This window comes from Apodemus sylvaticus, chromosome 10, assembly GCF_947179515.1.
Source record: "Apodemus sylvaticus chromosome 10, mApoSyl1.1, whole genome shotgun sequence".
Taxonomy (NCBI): Eukaryota; Metazoa; Chordata; class Mammalia; order Rodentia; family Muridae; genus Apodemus; species Apodemus sylvaticus.
This window is the reverse complement of record NC_067481.1, coordinates 36652345-36671476: the sequence shown is the minus strand read 5'-3', so window position 1 is coordinate 36671476 and position 19132 is coordinate 36652345. Positions and strand designations below refer to the sequence as shown.

General features: G+C 47.2%; 1 protein-coding gene and 1 long non-coding RNA gene across 2 annotated transcripts in view; both read right to left on the bottom strand.

Annotated features, from left to right (window-relative positions):
- The window catches only part of Ypel2 (yippee like 2), a 54720-nt gene extending 39020 nt beyond the window's left edge, over positions 1–15700 (bottom strand). Inside the window, exon 1 of the mRNA XM_052195821.1 lies at positions 15443–15700. The gene's annotated coding sequence lies outside the window, so the exon portion shown is untranslated. The remainder of the gene's footprint in view (positions 1–15442) is intronic.
- Positions 15701–16583: 883 nt separating this feature from the next.
- LOC127694258 (uncharacterized) lies at positions 16584–18611 on the bottom strand. The gene is made up of 2 exons (XR_007979819.1): positions 18524–18611; positions 16584–16691 (listed from the first exon to the last, which is right to left on the bottom strand). It is a non-coding gene; the product is annotated as an uncharacterized LOC127694258 (long non-coding RNA).
- Between the last annotated feature and the right edge of the window lie 521 nt (positions 18612–19132).

The window sequence follows — 19132 nt, the reverse complement described above, 5'->3', positions numbered from 1 at the left end:
GACCTGCGTAATACACCTCACCAGACTGAGCTACCATGTGAGTAATGGCCCAGGCTGCAAGGTACTGAAAACCCTGGAAAGACTAGGCCTTGGCTGAGCATGGTTTTGAGACAGGGCCTCACTATGTGACTTTGGCTGTCCTGGGACTTGCCAGGTAAAGCAGGCTGGCCTTCAACTCACAGATTTTAAAGCATGCCCTGCTCTGGCACAGTCAGCTTCCAGCACTCACAGCAGATGGCTCACATCAGCCCCTAACTCCAGCTTCAGAGAACCCGACGCCTCGGACCTGGGGCTTGCACACACATGTGTACGCTCCTCCTCCTCCTCCTCCTCTTAAAATAAAAGACCTTACAAAAGTGTCAAGGCGGTGGCAAGGGGCATTCTGTATCTAATAAGAAGTCTCAGGCCAAGTAGAAAACAAAGATCAATACCAGACCCGATGAAAAGGGGCAAATCACCTAATCACCCAGCACTGCTCCCATTTGTAGCAGTCAGGGTTTTTTTGTTTTGTTTTGTGGGTTTTTTTGTTTTTGATTTTTTGAGACAAGGTTTCTCTGTATAGCCCCGGCTGTCCTAGATAGAACTCACTCTGTAGACCAGGCTGGCCTCGAACTCAGAAATCTGCCTGCCTCTGCCTCCCAGAGTGCTGGGATTAAAGGCGTGCGCCACCACCGCCCTGCGCAGTCAGGGTTCTTGAGTAGCAGAGCTGACATGGGATTGGAGGGGCTCAAAGACATTGGTCAACTAGCCCTCCATTGGTCAACTAGCCCTCCATTGGTCAACTAGCCCTCCATTGGTCTAGCCACAGAAAGTTTGAGAATCCAGGAAACATTCAAAGGCGAATGTCTCAGCTGACCTTCTGTATAATCTGTAGGCATAAAGCAAAAGGTTTATTTTCCTGTGTCTTTCTATGGGCTTCTCTGGCAGGTGTGGGTCCAGATTAAAGTGGGTCTTCTCATTTCCAAATTAAGAAAAATCCCTAGCTGGGTGGTGGTAGCACATGCCTTTAACCCCAACACTTATGGGGGAGGGACTGACAGGGAGATGGGTACAGGCCGGGATCTCTGAGTTCAAGTGAGTTCCAGAATAGCAAAAGCTACACAGAGACATCCTGCCTGGAGAGGAGGAGAGGAGGAGAAGGGAGGGGAGGGAGGGCAGGGGAGTGGAGGAGAGGAGAGGAGAGGGAAGGAAAGGGGAGAGAGAAAAGAGAAAAATGATCCCTCCCATGTATACCTCGTCACTTAGTTTTTAATTCCAGATATAGTTGATAACCAAGAGCAAACATCACATCATTTAAGGGAGATTTAAACTGCTTGATTTAATTCTCAATAAAGAGAATTGCATTGATTTTCCTGAAGAGAAAGGAATTATGAATACAGGGTCACAGAATGCGGCACATTTTAATTTCTGAACTTTGGTCCCTGCTAATGGTGCCAAGGTGTGCATGGAATCAAGAGTCCAGCCTGTTGAGCATTTCGTGAAGTCCAATTGATTTCCAACACTACTCAAAAGCCTCAGGGCGTATGTACAATTTAAACAGCATTTTAAGTGAACTAACCATCCACAGTGGAAATAAAGGGTAACTTTTCTACCACCAGCAGCTGGCTCATGCTGATGGCCACGGAAAGAAAATGAGAAGTGTTGTTTGTGATTAAAAACAAAGATCTCAGATATACCACAACTTGAGAGCCGAAGGCATAGGGGACACAAGCTGAGCCTGGCGGGGCCTCCTGACTGACCGGCCATTCCCCACCCACGGTCCCTCCCAGGTGTCGCTTGTTAGAGTGGCAGGTATTCTTTCTTTAGTTAAGCCATAAGGAACCTGAGAGGTGACCTGGAGGTACCACACAACAGAACTGGCAGAAACTGGCCACTGGAGGAGAACAGAAAGACAGGCCTGTCCCTAACGTGTGCCCGTGCTGCTGTTTCCGTAGACAGAAGTGGGCCCGAGAACCTCACAAGGAGGTTTCTATTCCTTCCTAGCTGGGAGATACCTCGCAAGCCCCTCCATCGCTGACCTTAGCTTTCCATCGAAGTGTGAGATGAGAAGATCCAGTGTTCCTTTAGGACTGCCACACAAATCTACAAACTACAAGTATTGTCGGTGGGGGTGGGGGTGGGGGTGGGGTGGGGGTGGGGTAGGGGTTGGCCAAAGCTGGACATGGAATTCAGACGGTCGTCCTGGAGTCTATGATTAGTGCTGACTCAAGCAGAATGATGAGCCACAGAAGTTTCTGGCAAGGCTTCATCATTATCATTAATCACAATCAAGATTGAGTAACAAAACCTTGGACCTCTCTCTACGAAAAAGCAAGTTGCAAGCTCTAAAACTCTGTTTACAGCTAACAGTATTCAGCCACGGTGAGACATCAGTGCCTTCTCCCTGAGCTTGGTGGGCACAGTCGGAGCACTCAGGAGGAGTGCTAGTTGAAGAACAGCCTAAACAATAGAGCAAGCCCCAACAGCCTGAGCTACACAGCCAGCAAGACCCTGTGTCTTCATTTCCTCCCTCAGGCCGGCTCCCCATGCATGGGCTCCTCTCCAGACATTCAAACCTAAGCTTGCACATTCTGCTTCTGCACTTCGGACCCCTTCTCTAAAGAGCACTTCTTGTAAACGCCAAAGAAGACACTTTGCCCTAAGCTTATTCAAAGTGAACATCCTGGGTGGGATGAAACTCAGGGGTAGAGCACTTGGTTACCCATGAGGCTCTGGGTTCGACTTCCTGCAGGTGCTATATCTTAAAACTGTACCTTTATTACCGTGTGAACGTGTATGTGTCCATGGATGTGTATGTCTGCTCGCTCCTAGAGCACTGTGTGACTCCAGCTCTGTTCACCAGGCTTGCACAGCAGGTGCCTCTGCTCCCTGTGTCACCTCGCTAGTCCTTGCGGTGTGCTATGGATTGGGTGTTCTGTGCTCCTTTGTATGTGCAGAGGAGTGACTGGCATCTCTAGGTCAGGGGACGCTGCATCCCCTAGAATTGGAGTCAGAGGTGGCTGTGAACAACCAGCTACTGGGGATTCAGCCCAAGTCCTCCACAAGAGCAAGAAGTGCTCTTACCTGCTAAGTCACCTACCTCTTCAGCCCCCACAGGCAGCTTATTTAAAGAGCCAATGTTACAGCTTCACACCAATTCTTTCTCTCCAGCCCTTTGTGATGCTGGGGACTGACCCCAGAGCCCTGCACATGACAGGCAGATGTTGTGTCCTGCAGACCTCAGCCCTACTTCTTCTCCTTAAAGACCCCACTGACCAAACAGATGACTCCTTTCTCTCCCTTTTTAAAGTTCAGGTTCTGTAAGCAGTTGACTCTAGTTCTGGGGTTTTGTTTCATTTGGTTTAAGTGCCTCAATTTGCCTCAATTTTCTTCTTTTAAATAATGCTGAGGACCAAACCCTGGGCCACAGATATGCCTGGGAAGCACTCTACTACTGGGCTACACGGCCCCCACAGTCCCAGGCCAGGCTGCCCCACCCATGATAATCCTCATGGTGGTGCTGCCCAAGTCCCATCCTTTTGACAGACTACTGTCCTTGCTTCCTGACTCCCTGACTCAGCTGTTCTCCAGCCCATTCTAGAATTCTATTTCTAAAACACAATTTGACCACATCTCTCTCATGTTTCAAAACCTGTACCAAGAGCCTGAGCCAACGCTATTTTCATTGCCTCCCAACTCCACTCCAAACCTGCCTGACAGACCACGTCACTTACTATACACTGCTCCAAATTATCTGTTACCTGCTGTATTTTAATCTATCTCTTGTGCCCTGTCAATGCCTGCTCATCCCTCAATACCCAGCACAAATGAAACCCTAAGCAGAGCTGGCAGCCCCTTATCCCAGCACACCAAGAACATCTTTCTCTGAGTTAGAATTTACCCTGCCAGACAAGGAAGTGCCTGAAAAGGTCCAGTGTCCTGACCCATCCTTGACACCCAGCACAGGAGGGAGCCTTGGAAGGTGGCTAACTGGGAGAGGATGAGACTGTCCGAGAAACCATACTGGTAGTTCCAAATCTCATTCTGTGCCTCCCTGCTTTCCTGCATATTCTTTCTTACATACCTACTGAAGCCGAAATACCTAAGTCTGGGCATTACACCATTAATGGGACTCAATGCTTGGCAATTAACTCTTGAGAGGCCAAGTCACTGAGAGACTCAGCACTGAGGGCAAAGCTAGGATGGACCACAACGCATGAACCTTTGCAGTTTTTTAACCTGGCTGCTGCGAAACCTTCCCTGTTCTGGCTCCCAAGCCTTGCTTCTCCACTGTGTGCCAGGAGAGCTTCCTCCATGGCCCTACCCAGGCTCTAAGTGTCCTCTGGACCCTAGAGAAGCTTCCAACCTAGACATCTTCTCTGAAGACACCCTGACAAAAACCATGAGATAAGCACTGTCGGGCTTGGGTCAAGCCAGTCCCGGGTCCCTCAACTTTGCTTCTACTGAACACTGAAGAGGCCCAATCAATCCTCCAGGCCAACTCTGCCCCTCTTCACTACCACCAGCCTTTTATGCTTGATCATGTCCCACAGATGACAATCCTGGTTAAAACAAAACAAATAACATTCTTTCTATGGTCTGTGACCCAGCAAGCTAGTCCATTTTTCTGTGCCTAGACAAGGCTACACTTGAACTGTAATGAAAAATGGCCACTTAGAAGCTCTCCTGACACATAGCTTCAGAAAATAAGAGACGTGAACGAGGACTGGTCTACCTGGAATCCCAGAACTCAGGAGGTGCAGGCAGGAATCTTTCTATCCACTTGAGGCTAACCTAGGTGAGTGAGTTCCAGGACAGCCTTAGCTACATAGGAAGACTCAGTATGACCAACTTAGCCACTCCCTAAAGCAAAGAGTATGGCTCCTCTGCAGAAGCTACCTCACCCAGAATTCTCCCTCTGCCTGCAAGCTCCAATCTGGGCCCCTCAGAACACACAAGCTCAGAACCATCTAATGGCTCCATCTTTTTCTTTTACTGAAGTGATTATTTGACCACATCTGCGCTTCCCAAAGCGAACTACCTGCTGAATTAATGAATGTCTTTTGGACAACAGGCACTGCCATGACCTTGATTTCTCTCACCGATGGCTCTCTGGGGCACAGCTGGGGCCCCAATTAACTACAGGCTATCTATCCCAGACCTGCCAATCAATGCTGCTGCTCAGCTGTCTGCATGCTTTCTCAGTTTTATCCCCAGTTCACATAAATCCCACATTCTAGATCCGGCCTGTCTGTGGCTGGGCTCCCTGCCTTTCCACAACTGGGAATCTGGAAACAGAGCTTTTAAAATTTAAGAGTGAGAAAGGGAAAGAGTGAGAAAGAGATGGTTATCGAAAGGATGCCTGAGATACAATGTAATTGCCACCTGTAGATGGATGGTTTTTATTCTTGGATATGGGTGCGGGGGAGAAAAAGACAAGGGAAAGGGGAAGTAAAAGGGTGGGTGACAGAGAGATAGAAAGAGAGAGACAGACAGAGGGAAGAAGAGGCTGACTCCATGATGAATTTCTCATCTTCTCCACATGGAAATAGCAAGTAGACCTTAATCAGAAATAAAACCTTTTTTATTTCTGATTATTTAAACCTTTCAGGCCCGGTGCTTGGAGGATAGATTTACATGCACTTGGGCAATTCAGCCTGTTGTCCATTTAAGAACTTTCCAGAGCTAGTTAATGTGCCGTCTCCAAAGCTGGACATGCGTGCAAATTTGGAAAGCTTAGTCAGGCTGGATGTGGGGTACATGCCTGAAACCCCAGTGCTCAGAAGGTTGAGACAGGAGGATAAAAGTTCAAGGCAATCTGGGCGACAGAAGGCTGGCCCTAAACTGGAGATGTAGCCAAAGGTGACCTTGAATTCCTGAACCTTCTGCTTCTATCTCCCTCATACTGGGATAAATCCTTTCTACCCTGACAAACCAGAAGAGGTCTCTGGAAATGTAGTTTTGATCCCTGTGGCCTCCAGAGCTTAAACAATGGGAGAATCTTCAAGCTATGCAGTAGTACAGGATGGCCAAGGCTAATATATATTTTATATACTATATATATACATACATATATAATATATATATATTTATATGTAGTATGTGTGTGTGTATGTGTATATATATATATGGCTAGGGATGTAGCCATAGAATATAGATACAGGGTGCAGGTCAGTGCAGAATGCTTGCCTGCCAAGCACAAATCCTTGGGTTCAATTTCTAGCACCACAAAAATATAAAATGTATACTCATACACAAATGGTTGGTTTTGTTATGACAGGGTATATGTATGTGACCAAGACAATCACATAGCAAAGGCCTGTACAGAAACAATCTTCTGACCTCTAAATGTTTGGATTATAGCTATATACTACATACTGATATGTATTTGAGAATAATTCTGTCAAATTCTCATTCAGAATTTGAATGAAACACAGGGGCTGGAGAAATGGCTCAGCAGTTAAGAGCACTGACTGCTCTTCCAGAGGTCCTGAGTTCAATTCCCAGCAACCACTTGGTGGCTCACAACCATCTGTAATGGGATTCAGTGCCCTTTTCTGGTGTGTCTAAAGACAGGCAACAGTGTATTCACGTTAAATAAATAAAAATAAATAAATCTAGAAAGAAAAGAAAGAAACAGAGAGAGAGAGAGAAAGAAGCAGATTTACGACTTCCACATTAGCAGAAATGGAAAGATGGTTTAGAACACTGGCTGCCCTTCCAGAGGACCTGGGTTCTATCCCTGCCATCTATAACTTCAGTCTCAGGGGATCCAACATCCTCTTCTGACATCTTCAGTCACCAGGCATACACACAGACTTCAGATCTCAGCCTTTGGAGGAGTCAGCCTGGACCACAGAACATGGGCTGGGGGTTGAAATGAGAATGAGAATCTCTAGTCAGTTTTCTTCTGAGGACATTTTAATCAGTGCCACTGTTGCGAGCTCATCAACCTTACTGAGTTCTGAGAAGGAGGTCACGCTGACTTCCATGAAGCCGCCCCTTGCAGCGATGACACCCAGGCAACACCCTGGCCTTCCTTCCATGTGTCAGGTGGTTCCTAAGCACCCCACAGTCTCCCCTGTCTAGGCCCTTCAGTATACACTGAATTTAGTATGCTCCCACCTTAGAACCTCCTTATCCAGTCCCACCTCCAAAACCCCACCCTCCTTCCCCCATCTCCCCAATGATTAGACTCTTGTACCTTGCACCTTGGTTACTGACACATATACCTTCACCACGGGTTAGACAGAGTCCAACAGGGGACAGGTCCATGTCTTATCTTTTTCTCCCAAAGGCCTTATTATCTAAAGAATGATTATTACCCAAGAAAATAAAAGAAGCAAGATTACATTTCAGTTCCAATTTAGAAATTTTACTTAGACTGCTCTGAACTATTTGTTGGCAGTCAAGGCTGATCCTAAACTCCCAGGCCTCAGGTATTATATTCTGAATGAGGACTAGAGAAACCAAACACTGCAAATCATTAGGAAGGTCAGTGTCTCCCAGGACTAAATTTCCACCAGCCAAATCAAAATAAAGCCAATTTGAACAATAAAGTTCAGCCACCATTCACCCACAGGCCCTGTCTGAGGCCAGTGGGATCCAATTGCTATCTTCTTATCAGTCTTCCTTTCCCAGGGAGAAACACACAAGAACTCCAGGCCTATCTTTTGTTTCTTGCTTGTTTGTATGTTTGTTGCTTTGGTTTTTGATTGTTTTGTTTTGTTTTTTGATCTCTGCCTCCCCAGTACTGGGATTAAAGGCATGCACCAGACCAGCCAGGCCTGCTTCTTTCTCAGCTGCCACTCCTGTTTGGACATACCCCATTCTCAAGGCCACAACACCATGCGGAAGGGCTGCCCTGTAGCTGGGAGACAGAACAGCCCTGCAGCAGAAATGCAGGCGGCGGGCATTGCACCACACTGACAGAGATGCCCTGACATTATTCAAAAGGCTCATTCACCCATTTTGGAGGAAGCATGTTTCACTTAAGATTGAAACATTACAGAGCATTTAGGGCTAGGTCAGAAGTGCATAACTCCTCTAAGACCCACAGAAATAGAAAGAACCCCTGACCCGAGAAGGAGGAGGCATGATCTGTACTTGTCTCATAGCCTGGGCTGACCACGAACTTGACGACCTTCCTGGCTCAGCCTACCAAGCCCTGGGATTCCGGATGTGCACTGCCATGCCTGGACTATACAGGGCTGACACTCAGAGCCAGGGCTGCTTGGCACACACTAGGCAGAAGGTGGTTCTTACTGAGCTACATCCTAACCTGGTTTGATGCAGCTTCAGGTATCCCAAGCTGTGGACATCCCACTCTTCTGCCTCCACCTCCCTGCCCACGGAGTTCTGCTTCACCTAATTAGAGCTGTGTGTTAAGCAAGTCCTGCTGCCCACTTAGGCCTTACAGTTCTTTATATTTCTTAACCCTTTATGTTTCTAAAATGAAATTACCTAACTGGAGGCAACTCCCAACCCAGCATATATATATACAGTTTGTATCTAAAGGTATAAGTCATTCAATGTGAAATAAGAAAAAAATATATAAAAAACCAAAAACAATAAGGTTAGCACTGGGAAAAAATTAGGATGCAGGCCTCTGTGGAGTAAGCCACGGTTTTGGCTCTGTACTTCCTGGCGGTCATAGCAAAAAGAGAAATATGAGCTGTTATAAATTTCCAATTGTCCAAAAAAAGAAGGAAAAAAAAAAAAGGCATACCAGTTCCTCCGAAGGGCCCAAGTTTTGCCTGGCACTATGTTCTTAAAGAATTTCCCCCTTGAACTTCTTAAAGGAGACATTATGGGATGTGGTAGAGAGAGTCTCCAACGACATAAATCCCAAGAAACTAGTTATATAAAGCTCCTTCTCCTGCTGTGTTTCAGTGAAAGCGAAGGGCACTCCGTAACCGCACTTCTGGAAACGTTGAGAAGAGAGGGCCTCCGTAGGCGGCTTCCCTGCCTGATTAATCAAGCCTAGATCAAGAGCAGCCACACAGGCAGACAGCAGTTTGTATAGCCATGGCTGTCCTGGAACTCACTCTAGACCAGGCTAGCCTCAAACTCAGAGATCCTCCTGCCTCTGCCTTCCACTAACCAGCTAACAGTACGTCTTTTCTAAAACTACCACACAAATATTCCTTCTTCCAAAGACACTAAGTCTTGGATAGGAAGCTAACATTAAGAGCTGTCAGCTGGTGCTTGTGAGCTCTAGCCAGGCCAGTCAGAGCTTCAGGAAGACCCAATCTCAAAAAGAGTCAAGAGGAAAAAAGGAGTCGGACAGCAGCTGTATACAGTGTCATGATCTCTCAATTCCAGCCAGGTGCAGTGGTGCAGGGCCCTAATCCCAGCACTTGAGAGGCAGAGGCAGGTGGATCTCTGTGAAGCCAGCCTGGTCTACACAGCAAGTTCCAGGCCAGTCAAGGTTACACAGTGAAACCCTGTCCATAAAATAAGTTCCACTCTAGTTCTGACAAACCTTACAATACTTCTGACCTTCATTTACTTAATATAAATTAAGACTTGGTCGGTGCCCACCACTCACTGCTAAATCAATTGATCTGGGGATGGATTCCTGCCAGCTAGAGATGAGAATCTACCTCACACTATTAAGGTCGTTATTAAGAGGAGCACTGAGTGCTTCCTAGGTGCTGGGCTCTGGGGCCTGGTTTCCCCAGCATTCTCCTCTAATCCTCCCATAAATCCCAAGTGATAGTTACTATTATTAGTTCCATTTTACAAATAAGGACCAAAAGAGTTAGAGAACTGTAGATTGCCCAAGGTCACAGAGCTAATTATCCGGTTCTTTCAGATTCAGAAGCCAGGCCCCTCAGCTCCACTGTTGGCCCTGCTGGTGTTAATGAAAACTGTGGTTACTGATAGAAATGCTAATGTGAAAAAAAGAATGGGGGTGGGGCAGGGGGCAGAAGAGGCAGAGTGAGGTCAGGCAGGAGAGGCCAGGGATGCTTATTAACAATAACTGGTTCTGGCACCCTATATGGAATAAAAAGTAATGCTGCGAAAAATACAAAGTGCAAAAGGAATGTTGAAAATATTATCTTATCCCAAGAAAGAGATAAAACATTTATTTTCCTCATAGTCTCTTAAAAAGATTGTTTCACGCCTTTAATCCCAGCATTTGGGAGGCAGAGGCTGGTGGATATCTGCTGACCAGGCACAGCTACAAAGGAAAAAAACCTTTCTCAAAAAGCAAAACAAACAAAACGACAAGGACAACAAAAAAAAAACCTTCCTACTTTATAGAGGCTGAAGCTCACCTCCTTTGATCATTTATGCTTTTAACCAACAAGCGTTTATCCAGCACCAGTTTATCCAGTAGATAATATATTCCTAGACAGTAGTAAACTGGTTTTAAAATAATAATAATAATAATAAAGTTGGGGGTTGAGATGGAGCTGTTGGCAGGATGCTGCTTGCTTAGCATGCACTGAAGCTGGGAGCCCTGCAAGGCCTAGGACTCACATGTAATTCCAGCACAAGGGAGACAGGCCTGGCATACTAAATGCAAGACCAGCTTGGGGTCTCCTGGATCCCAAGACAAACAAGGGCTGTAAAGCGGCTGTGGACCAAAAAGTGAGGAGCTGTTGCTAAGTAGTCAGGGAAACGCTAGCTCTCATTTGGAAAAAGGACATAACTGCAGAAGCAAAAGGCCCACCAGGGTTAGATTCTGGCTCTTGTTACTCTGGTAGAGACCCGGGTTTGGTTCCCAGCACCCACATGATGGCACACGGTGGAACATAACCATTCCAGCTCCAGCTCCTAGGGCCCTTGGTAACTCTCTTCTAATCTGGGACCATAAATAAATACATGCAGACAAAATACTCACAGCGGTAAAAATAAATCTTTATAAAGGAAAACCTGTACTGAGGAGGAAACTAAAAAGGTTCAAACTGGATGTGGTGCCTGGCATCCCTGTAATCCATGAGTCAGGTTGCAGAGGTCAGAGGGTCAGCCTGAGCTACAGAACAAGTCTGAAGACAGCTTGTGAGCAAGTGAGATACTCTCTCAAAAACAGCACGACACGTTACAGAAACACAGGACCCCAAGTAGTTGCAGCAGAAATGGAATGAGGTTGGGAAGGCAGGTGACAAGGTGGGGGGGGGGGGGGGAACGGCCCAGGGAAAGAGGCTGCATTAGACTGAAGTGCAAGAGGCAGAGTTCACCAGGGCAGGTGCAACCTTTTAGACCCAAGTCTTTTATTATGTATATCACCAAAACCCCTGTCAGCCCTTACAAAATACCTTTAGCAGGCAGGCAGGCAGGCAGGCAGGCAGGCAGGCAGGCAGGCAGGAGAGCACTGGCTGGCTCTCCATCACTGTGGGCTAGAATTCAAAATGATGCTTTAGACCTGTCATGAATGCCCAGTGCTTTTTTGCTAGAGCAGGGAAGAGCTGAGATAATTTACCGAGACCAGATCCTGACTCCTTCCCAATCCCCTCCCCTCTGCTATTCCAAAGACCCGTTCCCCTTCCGCCCCCACAAACACACACTTTTCTGCCCCCTTTTCTTCTGCCACATTTTTCCCTGTGCTCAAAACTGGATATGTGAGCAGCTAGGCCAAATGGAGCGTTATTAAAGTTAATTTAAACAATCTCACACAAGGCACTTTTTGCCAAGGACCACAGTAGAATCTGAATGGAGATAATTAAGTGTCCCTTGTAAAAGCTAAACTGCGGATTTAATTCAAAGAAATCTCTTCCACCAACCTGTCCGGACAAAATAAGAGGGGAAATTGAATGAACAGCTCCACTGTTGTGTTTGTGTGTTATCTGTGCTTAAAGGTAGAGGTAAAAAGCACCAGAGACTGGCTGACTAACTAGACCCACCCTCACACACTGTGCCCATGCGATGGGAAAGAACCAGCTGACTAGGCGAGTGATGTGGGAACCTGAGTCTCTTATTAACATCTGATGATAGACAAGTCCCTGATTCCCCTCAACCCCCAAATCAAAATAAAGACACAGCCTGCTTTTCCCCCAGGCCACACAGTCTGGAATACCAGCCAGACATTAAACAAAATCAATCCTTTCTTCTGCTGGCCAGTTGTTAATCCCCTAGGCACAATGACTGCCTCAAAACCATTAACATCATATGACAATGAAAATTCACATAATCTGTGAACAGCACAGCAGCTCCTCGGGGAGGCTCCCATCTCCCACCCCCACACACTCAGAAACAGCCACTGCTACAGAACAGTGAGCAGCAGCCTCAGAGAAGCTGGGGTGCAGCGGGGTACAAGACCTGCCACTCAGTCTCTTACTCTCTTCACCAAAGCTTTTGAGGATCCCACTCTGCAGCCCCAGCTGGCCTGGAACTCATTATCATGCAGAGAACTCAAGAGCTGCCTACCTGGGTTTCCTGAGTGGGACCAGAGGTGCACACCACCATGCCGAACTCCTTACACTTTGCCAAGGGCGACTGGCTGGCAGCCGAGTGGTCTGAAAGCTTGCACCCGCGTAGCATATGAGCCATCTACCTGACTGCATTTCACATCCATTCTCAGTGTTCACTGCCACCAACTCCCAGTAATCAGCAAGCTGAATCAGCTAAGGGATGCTCCCCCCCATTAGCACCCCTAAACAGATGTGTGGTGTCTAATGCCTGGAATCTCTAGCCCGTGGAGGGTGAGGCAAGAGGATTGTAGTAAATTTCAAAGCCAGACTGGAGCTATGTAATGTGTTCCAGGCCAGTGTGGACTGTAGAGTATGAAATCCTGTCTCAAATAAGACAGAGGGAAAAATAAGCATCTCTGGAGTAATTAACACACTATACACATACATGCATATGTATCTATGTATATGTAAAATACGAACACATTTTTTTTAACCCTGCTGTATTTCTAAATACTACTCTGGACATATTCATGCACATCCAGGCTAGAGGACCTCTGCCCTGAACCGATGTTTCTCAAACTGAAGGTCATGACCCATTTGGTTAGGTTAGGAAATCAAATTAATGAGTCATGGCCACCAGCTGATTTTTTTTTTTTTGGTTGCTGTTGTTTTTTTTGTTTTTGGTTTTTTTTTTTTTTTTTTTTTTTTTTTGCTTCTAATGAAGCAGGAAAAAAAACCTGAGCATCCTGCAGGTAGCATAGTAATGGTTACTGCCTCCCAGAACTGTCTAGTAGCAGGTCAGCAGGCATTGCTATAATGTGTTCCTTACTTACTGTGGATCCCTAGCCAAGTTTGAAAATATGGGTCTAAAGAACTGAAGGGGTTTTGTTTTGTTGTTTGTTTTTTTTTTTTCTTTTCTGAGACATAAGTGTTTTCCTATATAGCCCTGTCTAACCTGGAACCCCTTTATACAGACCAGGCTGACCTCAAACTTGCAGTGGTCAGATCATACCTTACAGAGTGCTGGGGTTATATACTACCTTTCCTTTTTTTAAAAAAAGATTTAATTTATTTGAGTAAACGGTTGCTGTCTTCAGACACACCAGAAGAAGGCATCAGATCTCATTACAGATGGTTGTGAACCACCACGTGGTTGTTGGGATTTGAACTCAGGACCTCTGGAAGAGCAGTCAGTGCTGCTATACTACCATTCCTAGCTAGGAAAACGGTATTCAGCAGGGCGGTGGTGGCACACACCTTTAATCCTAGCACTTGGGAGGCAGGGGCAGGCTGATTTCTGAGTTCAAGGCCAACCTGGTCTACAAGGTGAATTCCAGGACAGTCAGGGCTACACAGAGAAACCCTGTCTCGAGAAAAACAAAACAAACAAACAAAAAACCCTGTATTCTCAGGATTTCTGTGTAGCTTTAGCTGTCCTGGAACTTGCTCTGTAGACCAAGCTGGTCTTGAACTCAGAGATCTGCCTGCCTCTGCCTTCCTGGTACTGGGACTAAAGGCGTGTATTCTTACATGGGTTCTTTACTTACGTTCCACTTCCCACTCTTTCAATTCAAGCAGAGAGATCTAAGAAATGATGTTCGTGAAATCTAAACTGAGCAGAGCCCAATTGAGGCAGGGCAGGAGCCCAGGACCTTCCCTTTATCTCATCTGACAAATCACAGTGCCTAAGGGAAGCTTACCCAGCCAGTGTAAAGAACTCAGCCACTCATATCACAGCTCAGGACAAAAGAGGGAACGGGAGCAGTCATAGTTGAGTATGAACCAGTCACAATGATACATATGTATGAATGTTCGAATAAATCCATTATTTTGTAAACTACAGAATTTAAAAAATGATATAAAGTGAGGTAAACTTCCTCAAAGATAAGAATATCAAATACTAAGAAAGTGGAGGGCTGATGGACTGAACTCAGGTAAAGCCTACAGCAGTATGTGCCAAAAGGAAAAGCAACCCTATCTCACTGATCAGATCCCTTGAACCCCCACACCAGACTACCGCAGAGCCTCAAGCACGAGATTTACTGAAATTCCTTTGTGCCTCTAATGTTCTGTAAATGGGGTTCAGAAAACTAATCCCTGGTCTTCTTGTCCAATGAATGCTTTTTTTCTGGACAGGGAGCCCATCTTGCTAGAACGAAGACAAGCACGAGAAACAAAAGACTAGTAAGACTCCAACTCAGTGGCTCAAAGACCCTCCAACGCGGCAACAGCAAATCAACCAGGAGGCCAAAAAAAGTAGGACCCCGGGCCATTTCCAGCAGCCGGACTGCGGAAGGCTGAGCAAACCGGAGGATGCCCACTCAGCTTTTTAAAAACTGTGGGTAAAAGTGAAGTCAGAGGTGGCAGGCAGTTCTTTGCACAAGGGGTCCAAAGGAACAGTGCTCCCCCAGCTAAGTGCCAGCCACGAGACGGGAGTAAGACTCCACTGTTTCGGGGGGAAAATAATCACCCGAAAGGAGTCAGCAACCAGGCAGGTAAAACTCGAAGCAGGAAGAGAGGCAGGAGCCAGCTCCGGGGAGGGACCCTCTGCAGAGGGCCCCGCAGCGGGTCTGGCAACTGAGTTCGTGCCCACCCCTTGGCAAGGCCGCTGGGGAGGCGCCGGGAAGCGTCCAGGCAGGAACTCGCTGTGGTTCCCTTGGCCTGGGGCTGCCGAAGCGCTCCAGGGACTTTTGAGGACGATGTGCCCCAGACCTAAGTTATCTCGATGGAGACACAGACCGCAGAGCCGGTGTCACCGGGTGCCACCCGTGTGTGTGTGGGGTCACACCGAACAAGAGAGGCGTTGGTGCCCAGATCTCTGGGTCCCAATATTTGCCGGGCAGCTCATCGTCACTGGCAAGTCCCGAACCCGGAGCGCGCGCCAGTGTTTGTAAACAAACCGGTCACGTGGCCGCAGCAACCCGCTCCCTGCCCCTAGTACCCCGGGAACCTTCGGGGAGCCCCCTCGGGACCGCGACAGTACCGCCCCAGCCCAGCCGGGCTGCACGCAGCGCGGGAGCCCGACCGTCCCTAGGGCGCACAGCCCGAACTGGAGCGGAAAGCGCCCCACGCCCACGCGAGCCCAGCTCCAGATTCCCCCATACCTGGAGGTAGGCTGCCCGGTCCGGCCAGCGCCAGGCTCGACTGCTCCAGAGTGCTTGGCGATGAAGGACTGCACGGCTGACTCCAGCGCTCCCTGCGCGCTCTTAAAGCTACAGTCTCCGCCACCGCCGCCGCCACTGCCGCTCCGCATCCCTCCGAATCCGGGCTGGGGGCTTGCCGGATGACAGACGCGCCCCCGCGCCTATCCCATCGGCTCAGCACATAGCAACACGCCACTGGTTGGTCCGGTACGGCCGCAGCCCATCCGCGAGGAGCCAATCACCAGAGGACGGAACTCCGCCCCCTGCTTTCCCTGCCTCCCGCCCCCAACCCCCACCCGCCCCTCGGCCCCCGCCAGGCGCGCGTGCGAGGAGTGTGGCAAGGTCTGGGTCCCGCCAGTCCCGGCAGCTGGCGGGCGGGGCTGGGAGAAGAGGTGATTAGAGTTGGGCAGTTCTCTGAGATAGGAGCCTGTTTGTTTGGGTTTACTGGGATTCCCAGGACCCGGAGTTATGTTGGGAAGTGGGATTTACAGTGCTTTTGTTTTGAGAACCTTGATAAGTTACTAGAAGTGACCCTCAGCATTCAAGGTGGGTGTATTTAATAAGATAGTACCAGTCTCTCGTCAGGCCCACCCATGCCCTGCTCAGAAGCTGAGAGACAATTCTCTATTCCCTCTGCCCTGCTAGTAATTTTCTAATTAAAACTAGGAAAGGGTTGCCTGGTGTTTTCGAGTCCCTGGGTTGAATCCCTAGTAATGAGAGTGGAAGAGCACAGAGAACTATGGAGGGACTGGGGTCCCTATTGCAAGTGGTTAGTGAGGTCTATTAGCAACAGAAAATACAATAAGAATAGTCGAAGTGACCAAAGGGGAGGAGCTGGAGTTCTGGGTCAGTGGGGTGGTGCTTTTCAAGGAAGAGAGGGTTAAAAAATAAACTCATGACAGTCGGGAAGTCCTGGGAGGCACCAGGTGGGTGGAGTGGGGCAGAGTCTTCCAACAGGAAAACAGGTCAATTTGATAAAAGAATTTCTGCCAGAGGAGACCGCAGGTCCACCCTTTTCTCTAAGCCACTGGGGTACTGAATGGTGTTAGGGCAAAATACATGTTTTCATTGCCATTTTAGAAAAGAAGAAAACACGTGGTAATTAGACCAGGTGGTTTGTGCTTTATAACCCAATTATAACCCAAGGCTTGGGGAGTGTTCAGAAGTTCAAGGTCATCCTCAGCTACTGAGTTCCCAGCCAGCCAGGTCACTGAAAAAGGGGGAAAAAAGTGTATTCAGGGCACTGAAGGAGGCCCAGGAACCTTAGGTCTCCTATCTGGCAGCAGTTTACACACAAACCCGGGATGGTATTTGGGTAGATCACCAGGTGACTCAAAACGTCACCTGTCACTCCACCCAGCAGTTTTTAATACACATGCAATCAACCAAATTGTCCTAGGTGAATGTCCATCACAAGGTTAGGCATGAATTAAGTCCCAAAGTTAGAACAAAACCGCCTCTTTGTGTCGGTAGTTCCCTTTCCGAGTAAGGGCCGGGTCAATGTTTACAATTGACTTTGGGAAGTGTAAATCATGGGTTCAAAAAGCCTTCAGCTAATTAAGCACAAACTTGAAAAGGCTTGTGATTGGATCTTTAAGAAGATATACTAAATTCTTTAGGTTATCAAAGCTTGATTGCCAGCCCAAGGCTGCTTTCTGAGGTTAAGTTCTTTTGTGTCCTTGGGTCTTAGTATCCATTGCCTAAAATAAGGGAGAGTTGAGATCTGGGGAGGAAGCTCACAGCAGAGATTTTGCCCAAGGTTCTTGAGGCTCTGGGTTCAAAACCCATTATTGTGAAAATAAATAAGGACAGCTGAAATAAGATGGTTTCTGACGTCCCTTCCAACTCTAACATTTCAAATCAGGAACCAGAAATTTAAACTGGTTACATTTCTGCAATAGCGTGTTACTAAATATGTTTATATCCACAGGTTCCCTAAAGCCTAACTGTAGATTCTGTACTGGTTTAACACCCTGAGATACTGGTATGTTATGTAACAAGATTGGAGGCTACAGTTCTGTGTTTAAATAAAAGATAATATGAGCTAAAGAAGACCTGCCTTGTGCGGGGTGCTCTGAGGACCCCTGCAGGCCTGCTCTGCTATTGCAGGAGACAGGAAGAGGCAATAGAATCACCGGGCTGAAAAACAATAGACTCAGCCAGCCAGCAAAAAAAAAAAAAAAAAAAAGCCAGATCGTGCCTTCTCCCAGCCAAAGGAGCCAGGCCTTGGGAGTTGACAGAAGGGAGAACTGAAACAAAGAAGTGTGTATGGGGGAGGGGCGCCTAAGTACTAGAAAGGGCTTCTCTTTCTCTTTGCACCCACACACCTTCAAGGGCCCACAGTACACCTTTATTTAGTAGCCATCTTCAGCACCTTTTCCTGTTACCATGGACTTATTCTGAGAACCTATGGAGAGGAAAGAAGCCCGGGCCAAGGGGCAGTCTGACAATCCACAGATATTTATCCTGAGGGCAGCAAGAGATGAAGTAATATGCAGAAGCACAAACTTATTCAGAGTCAGAGGCTCCCTTAAAAACAAAAACAATGAGTGAGCTCCAGGACAGCCAGGACTATACAGAGAAACCCTGTCTCGAAAAAATCAAATCCAAAAAAAATAAACAAAAAACAAAACAAAAAAAACAAAAAACAACAACAACAATGAAACCAAAAAAAAAAAAAAAAAAGTTGGCAGTAAACGTTTGAGAGGCTCCTGGCCTCACAGACACGGTCTCCACCTGCTGTCTTGGGAACTGTAACTCCTCTTTGTGAAGCCAAGCCAAACTTATAAATTTATTCATTCTTTCGCAGTCAGTGTTTGCCATCAGCTTCTCTTATAATCCTGCGTTCTCACTTCTGCCACATAAGTGCGTCTCTGGTTGTGAGCAAGTTCCTTTCTGCTTTTTGTTTTCTTTCTTTTTTTCCTTCCTCCTTTGTCCCTCCCCCTCCCCCCCCTTTGGAGACAGAGTCTGTATTTTGTAGCCCTGGCTGACCTGGAACTCACCACTCATGTAGCTCAGACTAGCTCACAGAGATTCACCTACCTCTGCCTCCCCAGTGCCGGGATTAAAGCTGTGCACCGCCATGTCCAGTTTCTCTTTTCACTTTTTGCTTTTAAAAAAAATCTTTTCTTTTCGCTGGTATGCGACTGCGTGACTTTGAGAAGTCGGGAGTCAGCGCTCCGCTCTCATTTTGGTTTCGTTGTTTTGCAAAAGCAAAAAGAACTTTTTTGTTGTTGTTGGGAAGCTAGCTTTACCTTGTTTGCTTCCTTCTATAATCCAGTGCACTTAATAGCAGAGATATTGACGATCATAATAGGGAAAACAATACAATATTTAGAGTAGCAGTTCTGAAAGTCTTGTCGAGGGAAATAATCAGAGTTGCCAGCGATGCGGTCGGAGACTGTCTTGTTTCTGAAGGGCTGCTGCCTCCTACAGATACAAGATACTTGCATTTGTATCCACAATTGACTCCACAGCTTCTGCTAACCTTTTTATTATTATTATTATGGTTGTATCTGTGTGTATGTGTATCAGATGTGTTCAATGCTTACTGAAGCCAAAAGAAGGTGTTTGATTACCTACAGCTGGAGCTACAGTCCCAGGCAGTTGTGAGGCACCTGGGGTGGGTGCTGGGAGCTGAACCCTAATCCT